This window comes from Urocampus carinirostris, chromosome 9 (assembly GCF_059441175.1).
Source record: "Urocampus carinirostris isolate Australia breed hairy pipefish chromosome 9, RoL_Ucar_1.0, whole genome shotgun sequence".
Lineage (NCBI taxonomy): Eukaryota > Metazoa > Chordata > Actinopteri > Syngnathiformes > Syngnathidae > Urocampus > Urocampus carinirostris.
In genome coordinates this window covers 5,408,361-5,436,085 of record NC_142357.1, presented here as the reverse complement: position 1 = coordinate 5,436,085, position 27,725 = coordinate 5,408,361, and positions in this window count along the sequence as shown.

Sequence of the window (27,725 nt, the reverse complement as noted above, 5' to 3'; positions counted from 1 at the left end):
AGTGATCTGTACAGCCCTTTCAGACTTTTTGTGATCAAGGGTCATACAGGTAGACATGACTTGACCCCTCTGCAAACATGTTATTCCTCACTATAAACAATGAGCAATTTAAAGATGGGTTACCTGTATTTTTCAGATTGGATTTGGTCTTGAATGTTCTTCTGTCCATCTACAGATGTATAACCCTGTGCACTAAGGATGGGCAGACCAACCAAAATATTGATGTTATTGATACTCAGCAAATACTTGGGTCAGATCAATTGTCCTGGAATCAATACATCACTCCTTGTCTAGATGTAGATAGTGCAGCCCTCCTATGTTACTCACCTAGTTCCCTCGGTCATTCGTTAAGGTTATGCCTGAATGAGTGACTGACGGGCACGGTTTTATTACCTTACTCCACCTGGCCTGCTGCTGCCTTCTACCTGCCAGGCAAAATCTATGCGTGCACCTCTACCGAGGCTAAAAATTACAGTGGCAAACAGGAAACACAACGCGGTGTGGACCTTTTTTTTCCAAGTAAGAGAAGGAAAATAGTACTGCCTGCCTCTTATGTGTACTGAGAGTGTCCAGGCCAATTGTGGCAGTTGTGATTTAAAGTTCAGATTCATGTATGAAACTGTTTTAAACTTGTGCTGTATCCTAAATGTACCTTTTTTACTAACCAATTTATGAGAGCAGTCAAAATCCTTTTTTTTTTGTGGGAAGTGATGACCACGGAAAAAATTAAATGCATACCCAGGGTCCTACTCCCCTTTCTACTGCCTCTCATATGTCCCCCAGCCTCTGATAACCTCCCCATCAATGTACCAGTCCGTTCCCCATCCAGCACTCCATCATAGCTCCATGGGGCCCTCGAGATGTCTCCCTGGTAAGGAGTGATGTAGTAGCCAATGCTAACAGACCCTCTTCCCCACTATTAACTGGGCCCAACCTTCATTCCTCAAGGTCTCCTAAAAGACGCACACAAGGACATAAAAAATAGGAAGCACTTCATTAAATTCCTCAGTGCTGACGGGATGGCAAAGTTTGTTGTTTCTCAGTGAACATCATTGACAACTTATTTTTGAGGTTACCTTAATTTTGTCATCAAATTAAATAACTGGCAAATGAAGAACATTTGATTATTTTATTATTCGACTAGTCACTGACTTGTCGTGATTACCTAAGTGGAGCCACCTGGGGTAATCATCTGGCGCGCTGGAGTGCGCTTCCTGATTGGATGGTGTTCCCCACTTAAGCTGTCAGCGTCCAGAGATGGACGTTCGAGTGTACTCCTCGTATCTCTGAGTGTGACTCCAAAATACAAGGTACCCACGATTTCTCTTGCCTGATTCATGCCTGCCTCTCGTTGCCTGACCCATTTCTGTTACAAGTTTTACGATCTACTCTCCCGCCCCGGCCACCGACTTACCCGCTACGCTGCACCTTACGCTTTTCATCACGGAGTTGCCGTTCCGCCCGAAGAGGCTTTCGACCAGCAAGAGCCGACGTCCCAAGCCTGTTCCAACGATCCTTGTCAATAAAAACTCTGAAACTGATGCAATTGGATCCGAGTGTCCGTTCTGGTTCATGACACTGACTATTGAACCAATAGGTAAAGTAATCCAATAACAATTATTGTTTTTCTAAATTTAGTATGAAGTTTATTTCATTATGTGGCAAATAATAATACACACAAGAAAAATGGTGCGAAGGGCCCTGCGCTGGGTGAATGCGCAAACCATAAAGCCTGTCTTTTGTAAACAAGATTTGGATTGGGTCAGGCTTGGTCTCAAGCTGATGATCTGAGCTGAAAGTGGTGAACAAGATTTTTCCCTGCTTGTGAGCGGCTTGCACGCTTTGGAGTTGTCTAACTTTTCACTATGGAATTAACAAAATATACCGCATTTCCTTGTGCAGATCTTCTCTTAAGTTCAACGGCGTTTGGTGCAATTGTTTTGGTGCAATACCACCCCCTACCCTATCATAGTTGGTGAAGCTGGGGACTTTCTCAACTCCAGCTATGCCAACTCTGAATCAGATTGGCTAAATCTAAAGCTTTTAAATCTAAGGATTTTGTGATTTTTGTCTAAGTATGCCTCTCTCTGTTGCAAAAACATGCCCGGCAACAATAGTACACAAGGAAATTCATTGTCAACATTATTTTCCCTCAGATCTAAAACTTGGCTCTTCTACAGTAACGACAATATTAATGATGCTGAATGCAAAATTCAAACAAGAAATGTGTCAACTGATAAACTGCATTGCATTTCAGGCCACATGTATAATTCATCACCGTCGGACTTAATTCAGTATGCAGTGTCGCAGACATAGACTACAAATGAGCAGAAACACCCCATGCGTTATCTTAAATCAATAAGCTACAAAGTACAGCTTCTTAAATACATTCATACAAGCTCCTTGTGTTAATTTACTTAATGCCAAGCCTCCGGTTTTGTATGCATCAGCTGGCACAGCATCATTTTATTTGCTTACATGGACTATATTGACTATATTTTCATGCTTGATACGAGAATTGTGCTCTTTGTTATTATAAAAAACAAAAAAAAATGCTATTTAAACAGCACCTTTCATACATAAAAATGTAACTTAGCCAGCCGCCTTTGGGCTCACAGTCCCGTTAGTAAAGGAAATAGAGGACAGACCTTTGTGCCTACTGTTTAAATGCAGTGATGTCATTGGTCACTGGAGGCTTGTCCTGTCACCTGTTGACATTTCCTGTTGATGATTTTTCAAGTAAAGTTCTCCAATTAATTGTTGGAATATTAGGCTAACTTAATTCGGGCAATTAAATAAATGATGATGAAACACATATGCAAATCAACTATCTTGGGATTGTCGCTGCGTCCCGTAATTCAGACATGCGCCACTTGTCATCTCATACCTCGCGCTATTATTGTTTAACTATCCTTTTTTTCCCATGCTAGCCACTCAAGTTTAGCACATTTTGTTGTTAGCTTTTCTACGTAAATCAAGATTGCTGAGTCTTTCAGTGACACTCCGCACACCTTCTACAACTGTTCATGTAAGCGAACATTGCTAAGTTCCACAATTGACAATTTCTGGTTTGCTCTTGCAAGCTTTTACTGGTCTTTTTAGTAGCTTCTCCTGTTAACTGCTTATCTTAGCTACTTGAAAGCTGCCTACTTCGGCTCTGACCAACTCAATTTGATCGCTCGATTTTAGAAGAACTGGGTTAAACCAGCTAGCTGTGGCTCTTGTTGCTTGCAGGGATTCAAATTAGCTTCACCGTCCTGTCACTGGCTTAAGTGCAACAACATATTTGAGAGAAAGCTTGTTCATTTTGCAAATAAGTCTTCTTTAAGGATTCCTTAGTGTGACTTAATATACTTCTAGAGGCAAGTTAAGCACTGTGATTTCAAGTAAAAGTACAATTTTAAATGCAACCAAAATTCTATAGAACAGTTCAAGTACCATATTTTCCAGGCCAAAAGCTTACCCAAAAACCAGGAATTGGCCCAGAACTTGAACGTGTGCCAAATAAATCGGTGCAAATTGTTTTGGGAGATCATAGGAAATGTATACAGATGCTTTATCATATTTTGGAATCATGGATAAGACAATGTTAACATGTAACACAATTGTATAACAATGGTGGCAACAGGGCTTGCAAACTAAGAATAGTAAGTTACAAATGTTTTGAATTAGTGCGGCCATGCTTTTTTTTTTAATATTTCAGGACGACCGATTTCATTCACACAATACCAATGCGGAAAGTTAAATTTATTACAGGTGATGAGTTTCTAGCAGTGAGTGAGCTGTTTGGGGAGCATTCAAAAGGTTAATTTGAAAAAAAATATATGCTTTTTCTAATTCACGTAAATGATTGAATAAACAAAAAACATACATGTCTACAAATTAAGTTATTATAACTCTGCGAAATAAACGAGAAACACAATAACAGTTTCTTTATTTTCAATTAATTGCTTATTCACCTGCTTTGTGTGAATATTTTTTGCACCTTACCTTGCCTTTCTACTGCTTGAGTGATGCATTGTTAGTAAATAAACGAATGCTGCATTCTGGAAATATTAAAAAAAAACTATGAAATGAAAAACCCTATAAGGCAAGGATGGGCAGACCTAAATGGTAAAATATAATCGCGTGTGTGTGTGTGTATATATATATATATAGTGATACCCTGACGTTTTGCTATTCCTCCCACTTGGAAATCATGAGGGGTCTGAAATTTTCATCGTCGGTGCATGTCCACTGTAAAATAAATAAACTAAAAAGAAAAGTATAGAAATCACATTGCATGATTTGTTAACGATTTATTTGTGTGATATAGCTGCAAATAAGTATTTGAACACCTGAGAAAATGAATGTTAATATTTGGTACAGTAGCCTTTGTTTGCTATTACAGAGGTCAAACATATTCTGTTGTCTTTCACCAGGTTTACACACACTGCAGGAAGGATATTGGCCCACTCTTCCACACAAATCTTCTCTATATCAGCCAGGTTTCTGGGCTGTCATTGTGAAACACGGCGTTTGAGCTCCCTCCAAAGATTTTTGATTGGGTTTAGGTCTGGAGACCGGCTGGGCCATGCTAGAACCTTAGTTTTCCTGGCTTTGTGCTTCGAGTTGTTGTTGTGTTGGGAGACCCTACCCACGACCCATATTCAATGCTCAGACTGAGGGAAGGAGGTTGTCCCCCATAATCTCACAATACACAGCCCCAGTGATCCTCTCTTTAATGCAGTGTACTTGTCCTGTCCCAAATGCAGAAATACACCCCCAAAGCATGATGCTACCACCCCCATGCTTCAGAGTGGGGATGGTGTTCTTCAGCTTGTACTCTTTATTCTTCTTCCTCCAAACACGCTAAGTGTAATTATGACCAAAAAGTTCTATTTTGGTCTTATCTGACTCTTCTGTATCATGCAAATGGCCATATGCAAATATAACGTGCCTTGACATGTGCTGGTTTAAGAAGGGGAACCTTTCGTTCCATGCATAATTTCAAATCATTTCTTCTTAGTGTATTACCTACAGTAACCTTGGAAACGGTGGTCCCAGTTCTTTTCAGGTCATTGACCAACTCCTGTCGTGTAGTTCCGGCCTGATTTCTTACCTTCCTTAGAATCATTTAGACCCCACGAGGTGGTATCTTGCAAGGTGCTCCAGTCCGATTGACATTGACCGTCATGTTTAGCTTCTTCCATTTTGTAATGTTTGCTCCAACAGTGGACCTTTTTTCACTAAGCTGCTTGGCAATGTTCCCGTAGCCCTTTCCAGCCTTGTGGAGCTGTACAATTTTGTCTCTGGTGTCTTTGGACAGCTCTTTGGTCTTACTGATTGTATGGGTGGGCAGGTGTTTATATGCAGCTAACGACCTCAAACAGGTGCATCTGATTCAGGGTGAGACATGGAGTGCAAGTGGACTTCTCATTTGCGGAATAACAGCTCTTTCAGGGTCAGAATTCTAGATAATACACATGTGTTCAAATACTTATTTGCACCTGTATCACAAAAACAAATTGTTAACAAATCATGCATTGTGATTTCTGGATTTTCTTTATCTCTTTCAGGGTGGACACGCACCTACGAAGAAAAGTTCAGCCCCGTCCATGATTTCTAAGCACAAAGACATCATTTTAATATGTTGTTTTGGTGCTACTCTTTTCACTGATGTCTCTTTCTGAGTATTATGTTCAAGGGCAAAGTGCAAATAAATTAGCTGGCTACATTTTTCTGTACTTGATATTTAATTTGATCAGGTATTTTTATAATATTTATCGAATGCCATGCAAAAAAATAACACTTCTGAGCTAGCCCTATGCCATCCGTTAAAATGGGACATATTGTATTTATTGGATTTAGTCCTGAATGTTTGAAGTCAATTTAATGGAATGGTCTATCCATCCCTTAGCCAAATTTCACCAAAGTAAAGCCTGCACAATTGTAGCCCCTCTCTGATCACCTTGACCTAAAGAACCCACTGAAACGACAAAATGTGAAGGCCATTTCTACAAGCATTACTCCCACTCTGAGAAGATGCGCTTATCTAAAGTGAAAAAGCCACACCACTCTCGCAGCACGCATGAACCCCTCAAAATAGCTAAATAAATTTAGGCCCAAACACAGCCTCTGTAGCCCACAAAGGAATTGATTTTCATGGGGCCGAATGCAGCTTCGAGCAACAAAGCTGAGGGCAAGTCAGTTTATTCATGGAACCAAAATAAAGCTGTTTCCTACACAAATCAACAAGGATTCGATATACTATAGGGGAGTGCTGTCAGATCAGACACATGCTGGACTGTGTGTTTGTGTTTGCAGAGAAAGAATGCTAAGGCACACAGTTAAACTGCATATTTATACTTTATGAAGGCTGATTCATCATAAAGAGGTAATAAAAAACTGTATTGTGGTAACACTGCACAATAGGGCTAGGTGATACTGGGAATTTTATTATTGATCAGATGTAAGTAAATACATAGTAGTAGTATTGATCAATATGATCCAATACTGATACTTTTTGCTTGAACATGTCATCATGATTGAACAATTTGAATCCCCTCTTTGAGTTGAAATATAATTACAATTCACAAAACACGAAGATTTTAGGCACTAAAAATGTCGCCCAACAAAGTTCAAAGAGCCCTTATGCTTTATTTTATTTTAATTATACAGTATAACACATATTCAGGGAGGTTCAAGGAAAAAGGGTTGGAGGAGTGCTGGGGAGCAATGTCATGCTCGATTTTTTTATATTTGTCAATGGAGCACCAAAGTGGTGAAAGTAAGAAAAGACCGGCTTCTAATAGAGTCCAAATGCCAGCCCAAAGCCCCCAAAAAGAATAAAAAACAAGAGTTTATTCAATATGGTTTAAGAAATGCATGTGTTATTCTCTGCCACCAACTCCTGGCTTAAAGTCATAATTGCAGCTGTAAGCCTTCAATACTGCATCTTACCTTTAACAATTTCAAAATAAATAGCAATTACAATTGTTAGATGACAAAAGCCAGGAGTGTCAATTAAAAATCAGCAATAAAACAAAAATACAAATACAACAATGCCAGCACATCAACTTTACCATCTGTTGCACAATATTTGGAAAATCGACTAAGACCAAAAAGTTTGAGCATATTACTCCTGTATTGGCCAACGTGCACTGGCTCCCAGTCCACTTAAGATGTGACTTTAAGGTTCTCTTATTAACATATAAATGTTTGCATGGACTTGCACCCTCTTTTCTCTCTGATTTGATTTCCCCCTATGTTCCTGCCGGTCTACTTGTGACTCGGAGAGCCAAGAAGTCCGCAGGCTTGAGAGCATTCTCCTTTCGGTGCTATGGAATGCCCTGCCTCCGGAGATAAGATCTGCAACCTCAATGGAAGTTGTTTGCCATAGTCAAGTCAAGTCACATTTATTTATATAGACCTTAATCACAAAAATATCTCAAAGGACTGCACAGGAATAGAATTACACAATTGCACAATTACCTGATCTTAAACCAGCATGCGGGCAAGGAACAACTCAAAAACCTCAGTGTGAGGAAAAAAGAAACCTTGAGAAAGGACCTCACATGTGGTAATCCCCCTTCCAGGATTGACCATAGTGACAACGAATTTACAGGTCTTTTCCAGGAACTGTAACATATTTACATTTTTGGTTGAAGGTTGTTGCACACTGAGAGGTAAACCTTTTCATGTGTTTCACATTAGCGGACCACTATGCAACACAAATGACACCTGGCACACCGTGCTGCGCTTCCCATTTACCTCTGACATATTTACCTTCTGATAAGAAGAGAGAAGATTTGGCCCTCTCTTCTGCCTGGCAGGTAAAAAGCAGCAGCAGGCCAGGTAGGGAGAGGAGCTAAAACAGTGCCTGTCAGTCAAACACCGGGCAATAACTTAGAGTTGTCAAATCCAATGGGTGAAAGAGAGAAGGAATTTGCTTTGAGGAAAATGGTGGGGGTTAATACTAAGACAATACAATCAATTTGATCCAAGTACCTGCTTAGTATTGATAATATCGATATTTGGATCGATCCACCCACCCCTACCCTAGCTTTTTCTTGTTGGGGTGAGTGGGCACGTTTATCGGAAAAATGACAAATGCTAGACTGAAAGGGCACTGTAAGAACAAAGCCTTAATCTAGGCTGGGCACTTGTAATTAAAATAAAAACTAGATTGTACCCCATTGATCTGTACCTTCAAGTATGCCTAATTGTTATAATTAAGCCTATGCATGATTCTTTGTTTCGGTGTAAAGAAAAATAAAAAACATTTTTATAATGGTAGTGAGTCCCTTTAGTCTGCAGTTTAAAATTCCAATTGAATTTTGCAGTAATTGCTGAGGTCTGAATCTCTCTGAATATTCTCAATCATCCAGGTCGTACTCATTCTTCTGCTCGCCATCCAGCTAATAACATATAATAATATCTTCAAAAGTAACGTTCTTTATGGTATCGACACAAAATTGCACAATTCAACACTGATCTTTTGAGAAATGCTTTGGTTTTTGCATTGAGAGTTTTTAAATGCAAATATGAAATAAAATGAAATTCAGGAGTCACGGACAGATTAACGCCACGTCTTTTAGAACAATGGATTAAATCACACATAATCTTGAAGATATAGATCACACTTTTTGATAAGCATTCCTTCTTGGGAGTAACTGCTGAAAGGTGGGGTGTGTTGTTTGAGGTGTCTTAAATGTTGAAAGAGAAATACTTTCTCTATTGAGTAGGTGTTAACAAGGTCCAACTGAGTTTGAACATTGTTTGTATTGTTTTCCCACCATGACTATCTGCTTTTATCCACTTTAGCATCGCGACACATTAGAAATCAGGAAAGTGAGTTTGAACATTGTCTGTATTGTTTTCCCACCATGACTATCTGCTTTTATCTGCTTTAGCATCGCGACACATTAGAAATCAGGAAACGGGGTAGGAGGGGAAAGGGTGGAGAGGGATTTCATGCTTGTTCCTGCTTTCTTTTGTTTTGTTAGTGTGTCCTGAAAATGGTTAAAGTAAGAAAAAAACAGTTTCAAATACAATCCAACTCCAGACCCACACCCCAAAAAGATGAAAAAGGAACATTTTATTAGTACTTGAAGAATGATAGTCTGCGACCCTGACTTCAACCTGGAGATAGTGGCATAGAGTAGCAGCATTTCAAGTTACAGACCACCTTTAACCTTTGGATGCATGACCTATCAGTACATACACCTTTCATGAGCGGCGTCAAAAATAAGTGGGGGAAAACATAACACTACTAACGGCATCATGTATTAACATGTTTCAATAGAAATACCTGGAATATGACACTATTCTACTTTTTTTTTACTGTTATGGATTTTTTTTTAAAATAACAACCCATGGGGCCATTTTTGACCCGACTTATGCATCCAAGGATTAAGTAAAGTTTTATAAACAGTGACAGTCAATATTGTGTTTTGGGTTAACCAGTTTAAGGTGTCCCCTTCCTGCTGCCCGAATTCAGCTAGGATAAGCTCCAGCACTCTTGCAACCCTACAAAGTCTAAGCGGTGTTGATAATGGATGATAGGATGCCCGTTTATTTACTCCAGTGTAAGGATGCCAGAAATGCTTTTGTTCTTAATTATAAATTATAAATAATAATTTGTTGCAGATTTCTGAAACAATTGGTCAAATTCATTAATTTAGTGAGAAAATGTTCAAAATTAATTTGGTCTGAAGCAGGAATACCCAACTTGGTAATAGCATAGTAACAACATACTAATAACGTAAGTTGATATTTGAGAAATGTATATCAAAATAGTAGCAATTCGTGTCAAACAGTAAGAAAAGTAGATCTATGCTTAAAAAAGGTTGGTGCCCCCTGGTTTAGGGATCACAGATCCCTTATCCCATGGGTTGTTGGGGCACCAATGAGGACACAACTCTGGCCAGCCTTCTCCACTTTTGACGGTCCCTGGCCCGTTCTTGGGTCGTGGCAAAGTTGGCACCAGTCCATTCCTTAATGTTGTCGCCCCATTTTTTTTTTCCTTTTTCTCCTGCCTCCATGGACTTTGCCCTGGATTTTCGTTTGTCGCATGGGCTATAGTAGTAGCCGATGCCTAGAAGTTTCCTGCAGCATTGCATTTCCATGGCCTGGTTTTTGTGAGAGTCTAAATGTACTTCCTAATCTCTACCTTGAGTAATAATACCTAGCAGTAACTAAAGTATATGTATATTTTCATGTTATAGTTCATGATTATTTGGATTATTTTGCTTGATACTGGCTTGAAGATGTTACACATGAAGTAAAAAAAAAATTGAGAAAAGGGAAAAGCTTTTTCATGGAACAGTATAAGTGATCCCAACCCCAAGGACGACATGATAAAAGCTCATGTTGGAACTACTTTTCTGTGAAGCCTGTTGAGTGTGCCAGTGTATGTAATGTCTGGCACAGCATCAGTCCCAGTGATCAGAGAACGGCCGTGCAGCATTTTCACCCACTCACTTTGTTCCCCCATTGACAGCCTCCATGCCTGAGTGTCTGACTGACTGGCTTGCTGGGGGCTAGATGGAGAGAACAAGCGACAGCAAGAGAAAAGAGGACTCCTACTGCGTCCTCACACTTTCAGTGAAGAGGAAATAAGCAATGTCAAACAATTAAAAGAACCACAGGCTGCAATTGCCAACAGTTTGATGTCAGTGTTGGTACAAGCGCCTTTAAAGGGAACACGTTCATGAACCTCAATAACTTTTCTCTGTAGCGGTACTGTAACGCATCAATTATAAAATTGTGTTACTCAACTGTCGCTACAACATGGTGGGTCTTTCACTCAGGATGTCATTGTAAAATTGACTGTATCATGTTTTACCAGTCACTGAGGACATCCATAGCGCTTTACAATACACTTGACACCTTACCCATTCACACACACAGAGTCATCCATACAAGGCGCCTAACTGCTTTTCGGGGCATTATGGATTCAGTGTCTTGCCCGAAGGCACTCCGACATTTAACTCGAAGAAGCCGGGAATCGTACCGCTTTAATCCCAAAATGACTGCTCTGCCCCCTTGGCTACTAGCGCCCCCTGATGTAACATACAACCCTTGTTTATATTTACCAGCAAAGTACAACTAAATACAGTTAGGGTGGCACCATCTCAAGAAAGGGCGCTAAACGTATCCCTACTAATATTTTCCTTACTGTATATACACACACATCTAAATTGTTTATAGAATTAAAAAATACTGACATAATTTGCACGTATGTAGTTGTGTGTCAACAGTACACAGAAAATTTACAGGAGTTAAGTATGCATTGTTAAAGCATTTTAACTCATCTTGTATTCTTCAAACAACATAGGTTTTAAACTGTCTCTCACAAATTCATTTTAGACTTAATCCAACAACGGTAGGCGGAAAATATTTTTCCAGGGTGAAAGGGAATAGACTTTTTAAAGTGTGGAAAATATTGATTCTTGAAAGTGAAAAAAATATTTTACCCCGCCTACATTCTTCCCGGTTCCCACGCAAGTGAGAGTAAGTATCACTCTGCCTGTGCCCTCGTCTTCGCACCAAACGTAACAGGTACTTTGTTACATACAAGTTATGTGTAGATGCGTTGCTGAACATGGTCAAAAATATGATATATTTGCTCTTCAGTCAATGTTATGTGACTTTGAGGTAAGAACTAGCCGGAACCTGACCCAAACCAAAATTTGGGCTGGTTTCGGCTCTTTTTCCCCTTCTTGGAGGATCTACACAGCATGCACTTACTTTTACTTAAGAAAGAAAATGCCTACCAAACTATCAGTTTACCTCCGAATCAATAAATCCAGACATTTTTATCATCGGTGTAAAAGACGTGCCACATCTTTCTCCCACCTTCCTCACATTAGACTTCATTTCTGCTTCTTGCTAATAGCCTTTAAGCTTCAAAAATGTTCTTTCTGTTTGAGATTTGACTATTTGCAGCTTGTAATCTGCAGCATATGTTTTTCTTCTCGGTGCCATTTCATTAAGTTTTACTTTCTTTGCTGCACGAAATGCGCACTTATGTGCCAAACCGTTCATTTTGGCGCTACACTTGAAGTGCACACTCTATTGGAGGGACTTTGCCCAAAGTAAACCGCAAGCTGCTAAATGAATTCATATTGCACATTTTTTCGCGGACTTAAACTGTCACGGTTGCCCATTGCCCTCACTTGGGCCCGCCCGTTTGGTGCCAGCTGTTGCTCATTGCCTGATTGGCTTCCCTCCTGTTTAAACTTAGTGCTCTCATTCACTCCTTGTCATTCCGTCAACGAAGCTCTGCACTTGCAAGACTTTATTTTCACTCTGTCTGGTATCTTGCTCCAGTATCCGGTATCGATCCCGCCTGTCTCGTCCTGTCCAGTATCTTGCTCCAGTCTCCAGAATCCTGGGTGGATCCCGTTTGTCCCGGCCTGTCCGGAATCTTGCTCGTGTATCCAGTATCCGGTATCGATTCCGTCTGTCCCTTCCTGGCCGGTATCTTGCTCGTGTATCCAGTATCGATTCAGTCCGTCCCGTCCTGTCCGGTATCTTGCTCCAGTATCTGGTATCGATCCCGTATATCCCGTCCTGTCCGGTATCTTGCTCCAGTATCCGGTATGGATCCCATCTGTCCCGTCCTGTCCGGTATCTTGCTCGTGCATCCAGTATCAGGTATCGATCTCATCTGTCCTGTCTGGTTTCGATCTCGTCTGCCTCTGGCTTCCTGTTTTCCCGTGCCTGACTTCTCTGTCTCACTTCTTCCGCCCATCAATCGCCGAATTACTGGCGTCTGTGGTCACGCACATGACTGCCCCATTCCCTTAAAATAAAGCTTGTGTGAAAACCTTACACGTCTGGGTCCTCCGTCTGTTCGGGTTCTGACATACACACTTTCAAAGTGAAGCTTTGTGTATACTTTGCCGGAAAATTAAAGCTTTGGGTTTATTTCTGGCTTGTTTTTAAATCAAGTTAATCTGTCGGGTCTGGGCGGGTTACGTTTATATACCCACGACTTGGGTCGGGCTGAATGTTTTCGGCCCAATCTCTCCTAATAGGTGTTCGTTTTCAACTACAGATGTAAAGGGCTAGCATGATATCTTGGCAACTAGCTTAAACAGACCATCTACGAGAAAAACACAGGACGCCAACTTTATCAAGAATGCTGCAACCCAAAAAACAAACTTACGGTCTATGGTTATTTTACTGCGTACGAAATGGGAAGAAGCGTGTGGGGAGGATGTGTGGCTTATACTGGAGCAACAAAATAAATGGGGCAAACGTGAGCAAAGAATTAACAGTAAAGAGTACTGAATTTTGGTCGTTTTATTCATTTTTTTTAAAATACCTAACCCCTGGAGAAAAAAAGAAAATGACTTGGACAGTACCCAGATATGGAGAGGGAAATCTTCAAGTGGTTTAAAGCCCAGAGACAAAATGGATTTGGAGTATCTCTGGTGTTCATTTGCAAGCGCTCAAAGATGTTCCGCTTCCTCAGGTTGGTGAACAAGTTTGCTTTTTATCTCAGTAAGTTACTACTTTAAAACAGTTTTAGGAGGTCAACTTTAATTTGCATATGTATGGTAATTTGTGAATAAGTAGTTCATTTCCGCTACCTTTGGGTATCAAGAATCTGTGGGGATAACTGAATTACGTATTTAATGAAGTAAATCATAACTGTAACTAATTACTGTTTTTCAGGATTGTGCCCAACACAGTTCGATACTGAGTTGTTTTTTTTTTCACTCACTACATAACTGTCCAAAAAAAGGGGTGAGGGGACACTAAAAATAAATCATGGCTAACCTGTCTTTTGCCTTGCAGGTCACAATCCTATTGCCTGTATAGGATTCCTAATTGATGTGACAAAGTGCTTCAGAGTGTCCCGTTTCTTGCGAGTGGTTTTCTAAAATGTTCCGACCTCTTTCTTCCTTTTCCCAGATGTCTTCCACTTGCCGCTAAGAGCCGTTTCCACGGCACAAAACAGTCTCTTGATATCCGCGAATCTGATGCCGATGCTTAACGATCCGTGAATATTGACCACATCGGAGATAGATAGGAACAGGAGAACAAATCCAACATCCAAAAGCACAGCTGCAAAGTGTCTTTGCAGGAATTAAAAGTCAGTTTCCTCTTGGAATAAGTGGGTACAGTTCTCATTTTAGGATTAGTTGAGGTTAAAGGAAAACGTTTTTTAAGCTTTTTGGAGCTGTCATCATCACTATTATGACATGCTAAAAATAATGGAGACTTAATGCTAACGAAAGTTATGTGTTTACTCAAGACTCCGTTGTTTCACAGTCTTGCACGTTTTGAACACACCAAAAGAAGTCTCATCTTTGTGTTTAGCATTTGACTGTCAACAGGCAAGAAATTCCTCATGACATTAGTCGACAGCCTACTTTTCTTTTCTTTTTTTGAAGGATGTACTTTGTTTTGCTGCTATTAATTAAGTATGACACTGTTAGTGTCAGTCACTGTTAATTTGGTGAGTAAAAATCAGGGCGCTTTGTTTTTCATTGTTTTAATATCTGTCTTGTCACTAAGTATTGTGATTAATATAAATCAAATGCCATTCAACTCACTTACTTCCAGCCACTTCCCCAAAACAAGATTCACTAGTACCAGCAAATATTGAGTACCATATTTTACCTACATTTAGGCGCAGAGAATTAAAACTACAGTCAAAGCTAGGGTTTCAAGAAAAATATTGTCAGACATTACGAGAAAGGTTGGGCACCATAGAAACGCAGCAGTGTTGCTATCATATACAGGAGCTGTTTGCAGCTCAATCCAAAGCTACTTCAAATTGAAATTTGACCTATTAATTTGTAAACAAACGAGCCTACTGTATGACGATAAATAGACTTCACCCAAAATCAATAGTATGGTGACGCTTATTTTTACATTTTATGTACAGATGTGCATGGGAAGTTGGGTGAAAATGCATAGCCTTTTATGGAATTTAGACAGTCGCTGTCATTGAAGGCTTACAAAGCTAAACTTCCATTCTACATTCATCAGCTAATGAGTTAAGCCTTGATTTGTGTCCATGAGTTTACATAATCATAGGCTTATTTCATTGGAAAAAAATATATTTGTCTGAACCCAATTTCCCTCTTTTCTTTCCTAATGAAGGGTGCATTCTTGGAGTTTGCATTGATGAAAAATAAATAGGGTACTGCAGCTGTTTATTTTCCTTAGCGGTTCAGTTGCAAAAGAACCCAACTTTGTGCCAGGTTTCATAGGGGTTATCATATGGTGAGAGAAGATATTCATGGAGCTGGCCATTATAGCGTAGCAATTATGGGGATTCATAACTCAAAAAGAACATACTAGATTTATGCTGTGGACCAGGGCACCCTGTACATAAATCACCGGGAGCTCACCTATCGCTTTCACTTATTCATGCAAGCTATTATTTATACCGCCCGAACGTGTGTGATCAATACCCTTAATTCTAATTACATCTCAAGCACTTGCCACTCTCAGTGTTGGAACAACACACATTTGTGTCGAAAATGTTAATCAGCGAGGTCAGCGTGAGGCGTTGAAGAGGATAAAAATAACTGAATAAGGGAGAGTGTGAGGGACCGAGAGCAGAGATGAAAATAAGTACATGTTCTGTACCGTACTGGTAGAAAGTTGTTGACCTCATATCCAGGTGAGAACTCAACATCTTTAGTGTTGCATTTTGAAAAAAAGCATAGAGAAAATGAATCAAGATGTTAAGCTTTTATGAAGAACCTTTTGACTCTTCCATAGTTAAATATCTGTGCTGACATCGCCTTTTGACTTCAACATCTAATTGTCTTAGATGCAGATCAGAGAAGGCAACGTGTCAGACTTGTGCTCTGATGGCCCAGCATGCAACTGTTTATGCTGGGTGCTTGATGTGATGAGGTCATTTCAAACAGATTCTCCCTGCTGCGCTGGAAAACGTTTTAGAGAACAAATAGCGTTGATTATTCTGTAAGAAAAATACATGCAAAAACTGGACTTTGAATATACTGTCGAGTAGAATCTGGTCGTCCAAACTATGCAGTTATGTACAAAAAAATAGGAAGAACCTCTTAGTATTTATTTGAAAGCTTATTGGTACAGGGTTACAGTATATGAACCCATAACTCATCAAGTGAAAAATATTTTCCCGAAATATGACTATTAATCTCATTATCCATTTTTAAGTCTTTCCCGCATGACCAGCATCATGCCTGAGGCCTCACACGGTAGAAGTCAGACCATAAATTCCGGACTGCAAGCCACTACTTTTGTGCTACATTTTAAACACTATGGTTGAATATGGTCCGACTTATTCTTTTTTTCTTTCATGCTGGCACCTAGGAAATATGTGAGCTGTTGTTTTCCACAACAAGTCCTCAATGTCTCATCTCATCTCATTAGCTGCACCGCTTATCCTCATTAGGGTCGCGGGGGTGCTGGAGCCCATCCCAGCAATCATCGGGCAGTGGGCAGGGGACACCCTCATCTGGTTGCCAGCCAATCGCAGGGCACACAGAGGCAGACAACTCGCTCTCTCATTCACACCTAGGGACAATTTGGACAGGCCAATCCACCTGAAATGCATATCTTTGGAATATGGGAGGAAACCGGAGTGCCCGGAAGAAACCCACGCAAGCACGGGGAGAACATACAAACACACAGTAAGTCCGGTAGCTGGATTTGAACCCACACAGGAGGTTCCCAAGACCTTAGAACTGTGCCGCACATGCGCTAACCACTGTCCTCAATGTAAACATCTGAATTGAACATCAGTGAATTTATTTATACAAATTGCTACACTCTTTTTCTATCATCGGCGTCAATGTCAGGTCGCTGCAATATTCTTTAATCCTTGAGGAGCGATAACATGCTAATACAATTACCATGGCAACAACCAATGACAACACAAAAAGAAAACTTCCACGTCTGTCATGGTCGCCTTGGCGACCGGTCTGCCCCGCCCCCTGGGCACCAGCTGAAGCAGTTCAACTAATTGCGTGTCTGCTATTTAAGGCTGGATTGTGGTTTTTGCGGGTGCTGGCTCATTAAATACACATTGTCCGTTCTGTTATGCCTTGTCCTGTTTTGTTGAGTTGGAACAAGCCTGTGTTTGCACGTTTTGTTAAAACCTGTTTGTTCTGTCCTGTTCCTGAGTTATGGACAACTTTTATTTTGGTAAATAAAAGTTTTGGATCGTCACGCAATTGAGTTCTCCCTTCCTACCTCCTGCCTCCGTTCTGGTCCGGTCACCCCTTCCACTCCATTCCGTGACAGAATGAGCCAGCCAACATTTGAACTCAGCGAACGATCCCTGCGCGATTTGGGGAGAGCTGGAGGACGCCGTTTGGCAAGCACCCATTGAGGTATCCTTCCCTACCTGTTCGAACCACGGCCCCGCCCGTCGTGGCCTATGCTGTGCCTCGAATGGGGTCCCGGGAGGATTTGACGCCTGCCAGTCCGACTCCCCGTCCTGCCAGTCCGACTCCCCGTCCTGCCAGTCCAACTCCCCGTTCTGCCAGTCCGACTCCGACTCCGCCGCCTGCCAGTCCGACTCCGCCGCCTGCCAGTCCGACTCTGCCGCCTGCCAGTCCGACTCCGACTCTGCTGCCTGCCAGTCCGACTCCGACTCTGCTGCCTGCCAGTCCGACTCCGACTCCGCTGCCTGCCAGTCCGACTCCGACTCCGCTGCCTGCCGGTCCGACTCCGCTGCCTGCCAGTCCGACACCGCCTGTCCTGTTTTCGCCTGTCCTGTTCGACTCTCGGGCCTGCCTGCCTGTTCGACTCTCGGGCCTGCCTGCCTGTTCGACTCTCCGGCCTGCCTGCCTGTTCGACTCTCCGGCCTGCCTGCCTGTTCAACTCTCCGGCCTGCCTGCAGTCTGCCTGTACTGATTTTGTCCAGTCTTGCCTGTTCTGATTCCGCCTGTCCTGTCTTGCCTGTTCTGATTCCGCCTGTCCTGTCTTGCCTGTTCTGATTCCGCCTGTCCTGTCTTGCCTGTTCTGATTCCGCCTGTCCTGTCTGGCCTGTTCTGATTCCGCCTGTCCTGTCTGGCCTGTTCTGATTCCGCCTGTCCTGAGTCCGACTCTTCTGAATCTGCCTGTCCTGAGTCCGACTCTTCTGAATCTGCCTGTCCTGAGTCTGACTCTTCTGAATCTGCCTGTCCTGAGTTCGACTCTTCTGAATCTGCCTGTCCTGAGTCCGACTCTTCTGAATCTGCCTGTCCTGAGTCCGACTCTTCTGAATCTGCCTGTCCTGAGTCCGACTCCCCTGATTCCGCCTGTCCAACTCCCTTGTTTACCTGTCCTGTTTTCACCGGTTCTGCCTGTCTGTTTTCGCCTGTCCAGTTTGCCCGCCGGACCCCCCCTGCCGAGCGCAGATTCCGATCCGCCCGACGCAGATGGCGCCTGCCTCTCCCCGTTCCTGCGTGTTCGGAGGAGGGAGCGGGGTTGCCCCAATTGTGAGCGTCGAACCATTCCGGGGCGCGAGGTAGTAAATGTTTCTTTTTGGGACCTCGGGAGCTGTCCCATAAAGGGGGGGCTCTGTCATGGTCGCTTTGGCGACCGGTCTGCCCCGCCCCCTGGGCACCAGCTGAATCAGTTCAACTAATTGCGTGTCTGCTATTTAAGGCTGGATTGTGTTTTTTGCGGATGCTGGCTCATTATATACACATTGTCCGTTCTGTTATGCCTTGTCCTGTTTTGTTGAGTTGGAAGAAGCCTGTGTTTGCACGTTTTGTTAAAACCTGTTTGTTCTGTCCTGTTCCTGAGTTATGGACAACTTTTATTTTGGTAAATAAAAGTTTTGGATCGTCACGCAATTGAGTTCTCCCTTCCTACCTCCTGCCTCCGTTCTGGTCCGGTCACCCCTTCCACTCCATTCCGTGACACACGTCTGTGTTGCAATCTGCCAATAATCTCAATATGTTTATAGGGCTAGCGTTTTATGCAATGCAGTCTTTATTTGTATTTTCCTTTGGTGCAGTAGTAAATATGTGCTTGTCTTTGTAAGCGACATATTGAATGGTCAGATCATGTAAAACACATTACGTAAAATACTCTAAACAGAATTATAAAACAACGCAGCTGAAAATGGCATCTGCACCCAAAGGTGATTCTTGACATGCTTGGTGCCAGGTTTAAAATGTAAGAGATTGACGTGAATTACCATATTTTTTGATCTATAACTCGCGCCGGAGTATGTTGCACTAGCCAAAGAATCCATAACTAAGATGGAAAAAACACATATGAGTCGCATTGTGGGGGGACATTTATTTGATAAAACCCAACACCAAGAAAGAGAGCAGATAAAAGAGAAATCAAATTTGAGCAAGTTGAGAATATTTACCTTGGTGAAATGATGCCATATCCTCTGAACGTCTGTATCCCGTTTGGTAAGAAAAGGGGGACAATGTGGTAATGTCGAAATTGTCAACACAGGCCTAGCGCGCTCTTTGCGGTACAGTGTGAAAAAAACATGATAGTATGTACCCGGTAAAAATGTGTTAATAACTTTCCAGATAAGTCGCATCCTGAGCATATGTCACAAACTACGAACAAAAAACTGCAACTTACAGTCTGGAAACTACTTTATTTTTGTATTCCTGTTTAAGCCTGCGCATTTAAATCCTGTGCGGGTTTTACAAATACAAAATTGAGTTTCATTTTTAAATTTGAGCAAGCACCTTTTAATCAGTACTCGGATCATGTCGGAGCTCCCATAGTGCCCAAAGGCCCATAGAGGCAAGGTCACCCATGGGAAATAGTTTTCAAATAGCCAATACAGTGAGCCAAGCTGTGCTGAATGTCCTCGTGTATTTGGTATAACTAAGAAAATATAACCTGAGCATTATCACGCGTTAAGGAAACTGGCTGAAGTCATGGACAGATGACCACTTCAAACCTAGAAGTACAATAGGACTAAAAGCTGCCGAGTGACAAAGATGCCACAGTTCTGCATTGAGTCATAGTAATGACTGTTACAATACCTCATCTAGCCCCTCTCTACTTGGACGAGCAAGGGGTCTAGCTTCGGACTCCTCAACCCACATTTGGAAAAAAATATGTGGTGGAATATAATTTCAGAAGATTGTATCCAGCTGGGCGACACAACAGATGAATAGTTATTATGTCCGCTGCACAGACTTGAGATCTTGGGTTCAAATCCAACTACGAGCCTGGGCAGTCAGGTTTCCTCCCACATTCTAAAAACATGCATTTCAGGTCCAAATTGTCTGTAGGTGTGAACGAGCGAGTGAGTTGTATGACTCTTTGTGCCGAGCGACTGGCTGGCAACCAGTTCAGGAGTGGGCTCCAGCACCCCTGAACACCCGAGTGAGGATAAGCATTGCAGAGGATGGATGTATCCGGCATTTTCTTCTTTTGTACGCCCTGGAATGAGGTTTGGAATGCAGATTGGCCAATACATCATAACTACTTCACTCCAGAGTCACTTTGGAGAAGAATTAGCCACAAAAAAGAATCATGATTAGGAAAAAAACACACGTGCACTAGTCTTGTTTTTACGTACAGAAAATGAGAACAGTGAAGAAGAGGAGACCTTAAAAGAAAAGAAAATGAAGAAAGCATATTTTTTTTGCATGCAAAAAGAGTAAAACAGCCACTTATGTGCAATTGAAAAATATGTTGTACCTGCCAATATACTCATAATACTGTTTATAAGATATTATGTGTAAAATAAGTTGAAACTGGGAGGAAAATTTACCCACTGAAAGAAAATCTGGCATAAAAATTAGGTAAATAATCATATCCAGGTATAGGTATCTGAATTTAAAACATACTATATTTACCCGTGGCATATAGTCCTGTCTCAGAAATAATGCTTTTACATGTATAAAGCACTTTGGATGATATGTCACAAAATCAGCAGACCTGTGTATTAAAGTGACATTCAGAGTCCAAAATATAGGGTATATGCATTATTCGGCGTGTCTATGCTTTATTAAAGTAACTCTAACCAACCAATATAGATCCATTGTTGGTTTAAGATCAGGTAATGGTGTAATTGTAATCCTCTGCAGTCCTTTGAGACATGTTTGTGATTAAGGGCTATATAAATAAATGTGACTTGACTTGACTTTACTTTTTCTAAACAAATCTTAACTTCTTGCTGACCTTGTGCTTCAGCTGTGCAGTTTATCCATCCATCCATTATCTTCATCGCTTATCCTCAGTACGGTCACGGGAGTGCTGGAGCCCATCCTAGCTGTTTTCGAACAGTGGGCAGATGACACCCTCAACTGGTTGCCAGACAGAAAATGCACTCTCTTAGTCACACCTAGGGACATATTGGACCAGCCAATTAAACTGGCATGCATGTTTTAGGAATGTGGGAGGAAACCGGAGTGCTTGGCGGAAACCCACACAATCACAGGGAGAACATGCAAACTCTTCACAGGAAGGTTTGGAAGCTGGATTAGATTCCATGACCTCAGAACTGTGGCGCAGTTTAATATGTAAATAAGCTGATTTTTCAAAGCTAAACTAGTATGCCCCAAAGTGTATCTCCATTTGATATAAGAGTTGTGGAAATCCATGCAAGGAGGGTTATGATTTAAGTGCATGATTGAAAATAAGACAACAATTAGGGTTTGTATCTTAGGTATCATATTTTTACTCATTCTACATGATGACCACAAACTTGACTCCGAGCAAGTGTGAAGATAAATGAAGAGACATATTCAGATGAGGTTAGCAATAATTTGTACCAAGCAGATGTGCATACATGACAGGAATCACCCTAATATGCTGTTTGCCTAAAGAGCGTTACTCACCCTGATAGATGGCTTTGTGTGGGAGCATCTGTGTGTTTACCGTGGGGATGAGAATTGCTGTAATCCAGAGTGCCGCTGTGGCAACACGGAAAACGTGGGTGGGGGGGATTCTAATCACATGGGAAATACAAAGAGAAAACAAAAAGGTCCCCAAAAATGGAAAGAGGTGAAGGTTGTAAACACAGAACGATCCAAAGTCTGCAAGAGAACTCACAAATCTGTCTAGCAGGCCCCTGGGGTTCTTGCAGCGGAGGGCTTCAACTAGCTTCTGCAATAATGCTCGGTTTATGTTGAGTTACTGCTGAGGTTTTCTTGGAAGGTATTCATTCTGGTTGGTATAAAAGATGTTTGTTTGGTGTTAGTTTGTGTTAGTTTTGTATGCTGAATGTACTCAAAAGTGTGCTAAGCTAACGCCAAGCTAAATTTGTTTCTGTAAGGATGGAGATATCATATACTGTGTGGGAGGTCGTTGGTTCAAGTCTTGGCCGAGTCATACCCAAGACTTACAATACTCGTACCAATTTTCTCCCTGCTTGGCATGAGCTGTTGGAATTGGTTACCTATCCGGTGGGTATAACTATCTACGCATCATTTAGTGCGCAGTCGTATGACTATGTATGGGAGCCGACCCCTGGTAAGATGGAATAAGGCAAGATAAAAGAAGATTGTGTGGGGTTAATTTGTAATAATGTTGGATGTTTAGTGTACGCAAAGTAGGTTGAGGAGGTTTGTCCTGCTACTGGTAACCACAAAAAACAATCCTACTGCTTCAAGATAGGGAAGAAGATAGAAACCGAGCTGTGCCGACAACATCAATGAATTGACTGGTGCCAACTTTCTACAACCAAACTCAGGCTAGGAACCCTAAGCAGCGGAACGAGTTGTCCAGAGTTAGACATTCGTGAATCATGAACTGTAAGTACTAGTCCAATGACAATTAGTAAACTACTAGGCATACCTTACTCAAGGAGAATTTGTTCATAAAAGTGATAACGTTTTTTTTTTAGATGTATATTTTGTTTTGTGATTTCTGGCAAAACTGAGACACAAAAATGGTCAACATCTAAGAAACAGTATACTGTATATCCAAGATGTAATCAGATCATTGAGCACGGGAAAGACAAACACAACATCTACAACAGGGGTCTCAAACTCGCAGCCTGCGTGCCATTTGCGCCCCTCAATTCCAATAGTTGAGGGCCCCCTGCAATAATCTGAAAGCTTAATGTTAGTTTAAGTTTGACATGTATGCCAGCTCTGTGCTACTCAGTTAGGCAGCGCGCAAAGTTTACATGCTAGTGTTTGATATTGATGTAGAGTACATCTGCCCTGCAATATTTCAGATTTAACCCACGGAAGTGCCAACACATTACATAAGTTTCAATCATATTTACTGATTCGATTGATTGGGTTTGTTTGGACTGGTAGGTAAGTAGGTAGGTAGGTAGGTAGGTAGGTAGGTAGGTAGGTAGGTAGGTAGGTAGGTAGGTAGGTAGGTAGGTAGGTAGGTAGGTAGGTTGGTGTGAAGGTAGGTAGGAAAACAGGTAGGTAGGTAGGTAGGGAGGCATGTAGGTAAGTAGGCAGGCAGTTAGGTTGGTAGGTAGGTGGTTAGGTAGGTAGGTAGATGGGCAGGTAGACAGGTAGTTAGGTAGGTGTGAAGGTAGGTAGGAAGGCAGGTAAGTAGGTAGAGATGCATGTAGCTAAGTAGGCAGGAAGTTAGGTTGGTAGGTAGGTGGTTAGGTAGTTAGGTAGGCAGGTAGGTAGATGGGCAGGTAGTTAGGTCGGTCGGTCGGTTGGTCAGTAGGTAAGTACCATCTAAAAAACACCCTTAAATGAATCTAGGTTAACCTAGTGTACATCTGTTAATCTCTGATGAGTACAACTTAATTTATTATTCATTATGATTTATTAGTCCTCTGGAAGTAAGGAATTTCATACCATGATTTCCTTTTTATATTAGACCCTGCCTGAGATTGTGATCAGGAGAAAATATAACAGGCAGTAAACTGCAGACAGGTGGAGTTATGTCTTATCATTGCTCAATTTGCAAGGACTAAACCGAGAGTCAACAACAAGTGCTCAGTATATTTTATGTTAGGCACAACATTGGGCAGCTAATGGATGATAAAGAAATCAAGTTGTTTTTCAACTGCAATTATTAACTTTAGTAAAAGTATCGTTCGCACATTATTTATTGTGTGATTTATTTATAAAATCAGCAATGTTTTAGAGCTGACACACTTGATCAGAGTTGTGTCTTCTAAAATGTTTTTAAAACCCAATTCCTACTTACACCAGTTTTAAACCATCGTAGAAACAGGAAAATGTTTGACGGGCATAACATTTTATGAAGCTTATTTAAGCTTTGGTAATGGCATCTCATGAATAAGTAAGCAACATTGTGAAATGCAAAGATCATCTATTGATGTCAATGGAGCCCTGCCACGGATGCGGGATTATCAAATAGATCCAAAGGGGTTTATTAACCATTCTGTTTCTAACTTTGCTGAGTGAGTCTTAGTCTTGAGGAAGTGCCAGGAAACCAAAGAGAGTTTAAGGGCAAAGGTGAATGCAGCGAGTGGCATCAAAACAAGTACAAAACAAATTTACCTGCTTTCTCTCTGCCAATCTCTGAATCTGCTTTTCAGGGAATTGGGGGAGTTTTTTCAATCAGGGGGATCAGTGGGTTTCGCTAATGTCACGGACGTGATATAATCTACAGCAGGCTCACCAACCTTTTTCAAGCTGAGACCTGCTTTTAGTTACTGATTGCAGCGAAGGCTAAAGTTATGTTAATACTATGGTGTTACTACATAGAGACTGCAATTATTAGAAGTATGTCAACCAATAAAACCTTATTTCATTTAAAAATCAAATTTGCTAAAAAATAACTATGACCCACCTTTGGTGAGCTAATTTCATGGGTACCACGTTGAAGACCCCTAGTGTATAGATTGTAAATGGGAATTCCGTCTCTTTTGGCTCATCTCACTAGACAGATCCGTTATTTTCGGCTCTCAAACGGCCTTGAACATTTTGTTAGTTGTTTTAATCTTCAAGTGTCAACCTCATGGCCCACGGGCCAAATATGGCCCGCCACATGATTTTAGGTAGTCAGTGGGGTAATGCTAAGAGTAGCACAAGAGAAAAATGAGCTGCATGGAGTCAAAAAGTTTCATGCAGTTTTAAATATGTTTACAAGATGTCATCAAGGCCAGGCACCATTCGCAAAGCAGCATGCAGTGTTCCTTTTGTGAAATTATTAATTTGTTTTAAACAATTTGTATCTCTTCCCCACAAAAATTCAGTTAAAAAAATAGAAAAAAAATCTCCGAATGTGTTACATACATTGCATCAATCTATCACTTTTAGAATAAGGTACATGTATGGACTCTGGCCAGCTCATTCCAAAACTTTAATCTTCTGGTAAGCCATACCGTTGATGTCATGCATGCTTTAGGTCCTTGTCACACTGAAAGATGAAGTTGCTTGTCATGCTTCAAAATTTGACTGGCAATTTACACCAGGCCTGTCAAAACAGTTTGGCTCAACCCGTATCCTGACTTTGTACTCTCAGGTGGGCCGGATCAGTAAGAAAATGTCAATGCCAAATATTTAGCTTTGATTTTCAGTACTATGCTTAATCATTCAGTCTACCTCTGTAGCCTATCCTTGAAACTATAATCATTGAAGGGATATTTTTAGTACGCAATGTATTCACTAACAATTGAAGAAAATTATTTTCAGGTTTTGCATTGAATGTGTCAACAACTTGTTCAACAGTTGATAAAGTGCATTTTAAATTGACCCAAACCTTAATTTTCCCTCAAGGCAACTGCCTGGGTCATTGCAGTAAGCTGGAAAATCTACTTTTCATCCAATATTACCAGCCTCCCTTAAATGGCATTTAAAGTTTCGATTGTACTACATTTGTATACATATAAATCAATAACATAGAAAAATAATTGACAAGCTGTTTTTTAGTCTCGGCAACGAGGGGGCTCAGCTTTTCCTACATGATTGCAATTGAAAGTGATTTTCGCCAGAATCACTTGTGCAGCATTTCTCAGCGGGGAATAAAACCACTGATCAAAGATGAACCAGCAGCTAGGGGAAAGAGTACTGGGCTGCAGAAACTATTAGCACTTGCCATTCATCAATGTGAAAGAGAGAGGATGATGGAGTGTCAATACCGACCGCATTTTAAGCAAAAGCTGGTGACACAATCAAAAATACCACTTTGCCTTACCGTAATCCTGTGCAGGCATTATAGGACAAAGTGCCAGCCGGCAGACAAAGACTTGCCATGGCAGAATCGCACAGGCGGATATACCAGTAAATGCAATTATGCCGGGACTACCGCCAACTTGGAATCCAGATTACAGCATATTTTGCAAAAACTTTGTGTGGCGGATATCTCCACACACACAGCATAATTAATTAGATTGGATTGGAAGTGCATTGAGGTCACTTTGTCTAGGTTCACATTGCATTCCGAGTTTTTGGGTTAAAACCAATGTTCTTGTGAGATCGTTTACATTTCCAACTACCGTAACTTCTGGTCCATAGGCTGCACCTGATTATAAGCCACACCCAGTACATTTTAAAGGAAAAACATTTTGTATACACATAAGCCGCACTGGGCAGCACGGCGGGACAGTGGTTAGCACATGTGCGGCACAGTTCTGAGGTCATGAGATTGAACATCCTGTGTGGAGTTTGCATGTTCTTCCCGTGCTAACCCTAGCTCGGGCACTCCGCTTTCCTCCCACATTCCAAAAACATGCATGTCAGGTTAATTGGCTAGTCCAAATTGTCCCTAAGTGTGAATGAGCGAACACATTTTTTGTCCCTGTGTGCCTTGTGACTGGCTGGCAACCAGTTCAAGGTGTCCCCTGCCCACTGCCCAAAGACAGCTGAGATGGGCTCCAGCACCCCTGCGACCCTACTGAGGCTAAGCGGTGCAGACAATGGATGGATGGATTAGTCGCAACTTACTATGAGCCGCGTGTGCCCACATTGAAACATGATATCATTACGAAAAAAGACGGTACTCAGAAAGTATTTAGTAATATATGGTACCTTAACCTCTTAAAGTCTCGACGGCCCACCGGCAGGCTGCTGGACTTTCGACAAAGAAATATATGTCCATGCAATGTCACCAGTCTCTGAAATACGTTATCCCACATATCATTGGAAAGCTTAAACTGCTGGAGTTTAAGATATGATGACAATATCAAAATATACTCTTCAGAGAAACATCACAATCAGTATGAAACAAAATACCCAAGAACTGTAAAACTGGCGTAACTCACATTATGTCCCCTGGCCGTCTCAATTTCTTTGAATGTCTGCAAAAATTATTTTGTTACACCAAAGACAATGCGTAGAATCCATCCGTGCAAAATATTTTCTCCAACACACACAACAATGCCGAAAGATAAATAGGAATCAGCCTCTGTTGGACCTTGCTTGATGTTATCCGTTTGTTTTGCCAGATGATTTCCATTTACAAATAAACAGACAGGTAAAATGATTCCCAATGTGGTAGTTAGCGCTCAACTTTTGATTGAAACTTTTTCCATGCTGAGGGTCTATCATGCTAATATTTTTTTAATGCACAAAGCTCAAAGTTACATTAAACTTGTGTCTTCCGCGACACATATATTCCACCTGTCCCTGCCGTTAGAAAATGCATGAATTAGGCCTATCAATCCATAGGCCGCAGGGTTCAAGGCTTCTTAAAAAGTCACGGCTTATGCCGAAATTTAGGTTAAATGTGACTTGCATGCGACTTGATCTTCCTGTGTGAACCCGGGGCAACTGTCACGCATGCGCAGAAGAGGACACATAAGGTCACACGCAGTGCACCCATGTTTGCGGAAGTACTTATCGACGTTAACAGCGAAGTGTAGTCCCCCCTAATTTTAATTGGATCCAAAACATCACTCTCCCACATTGAATTCT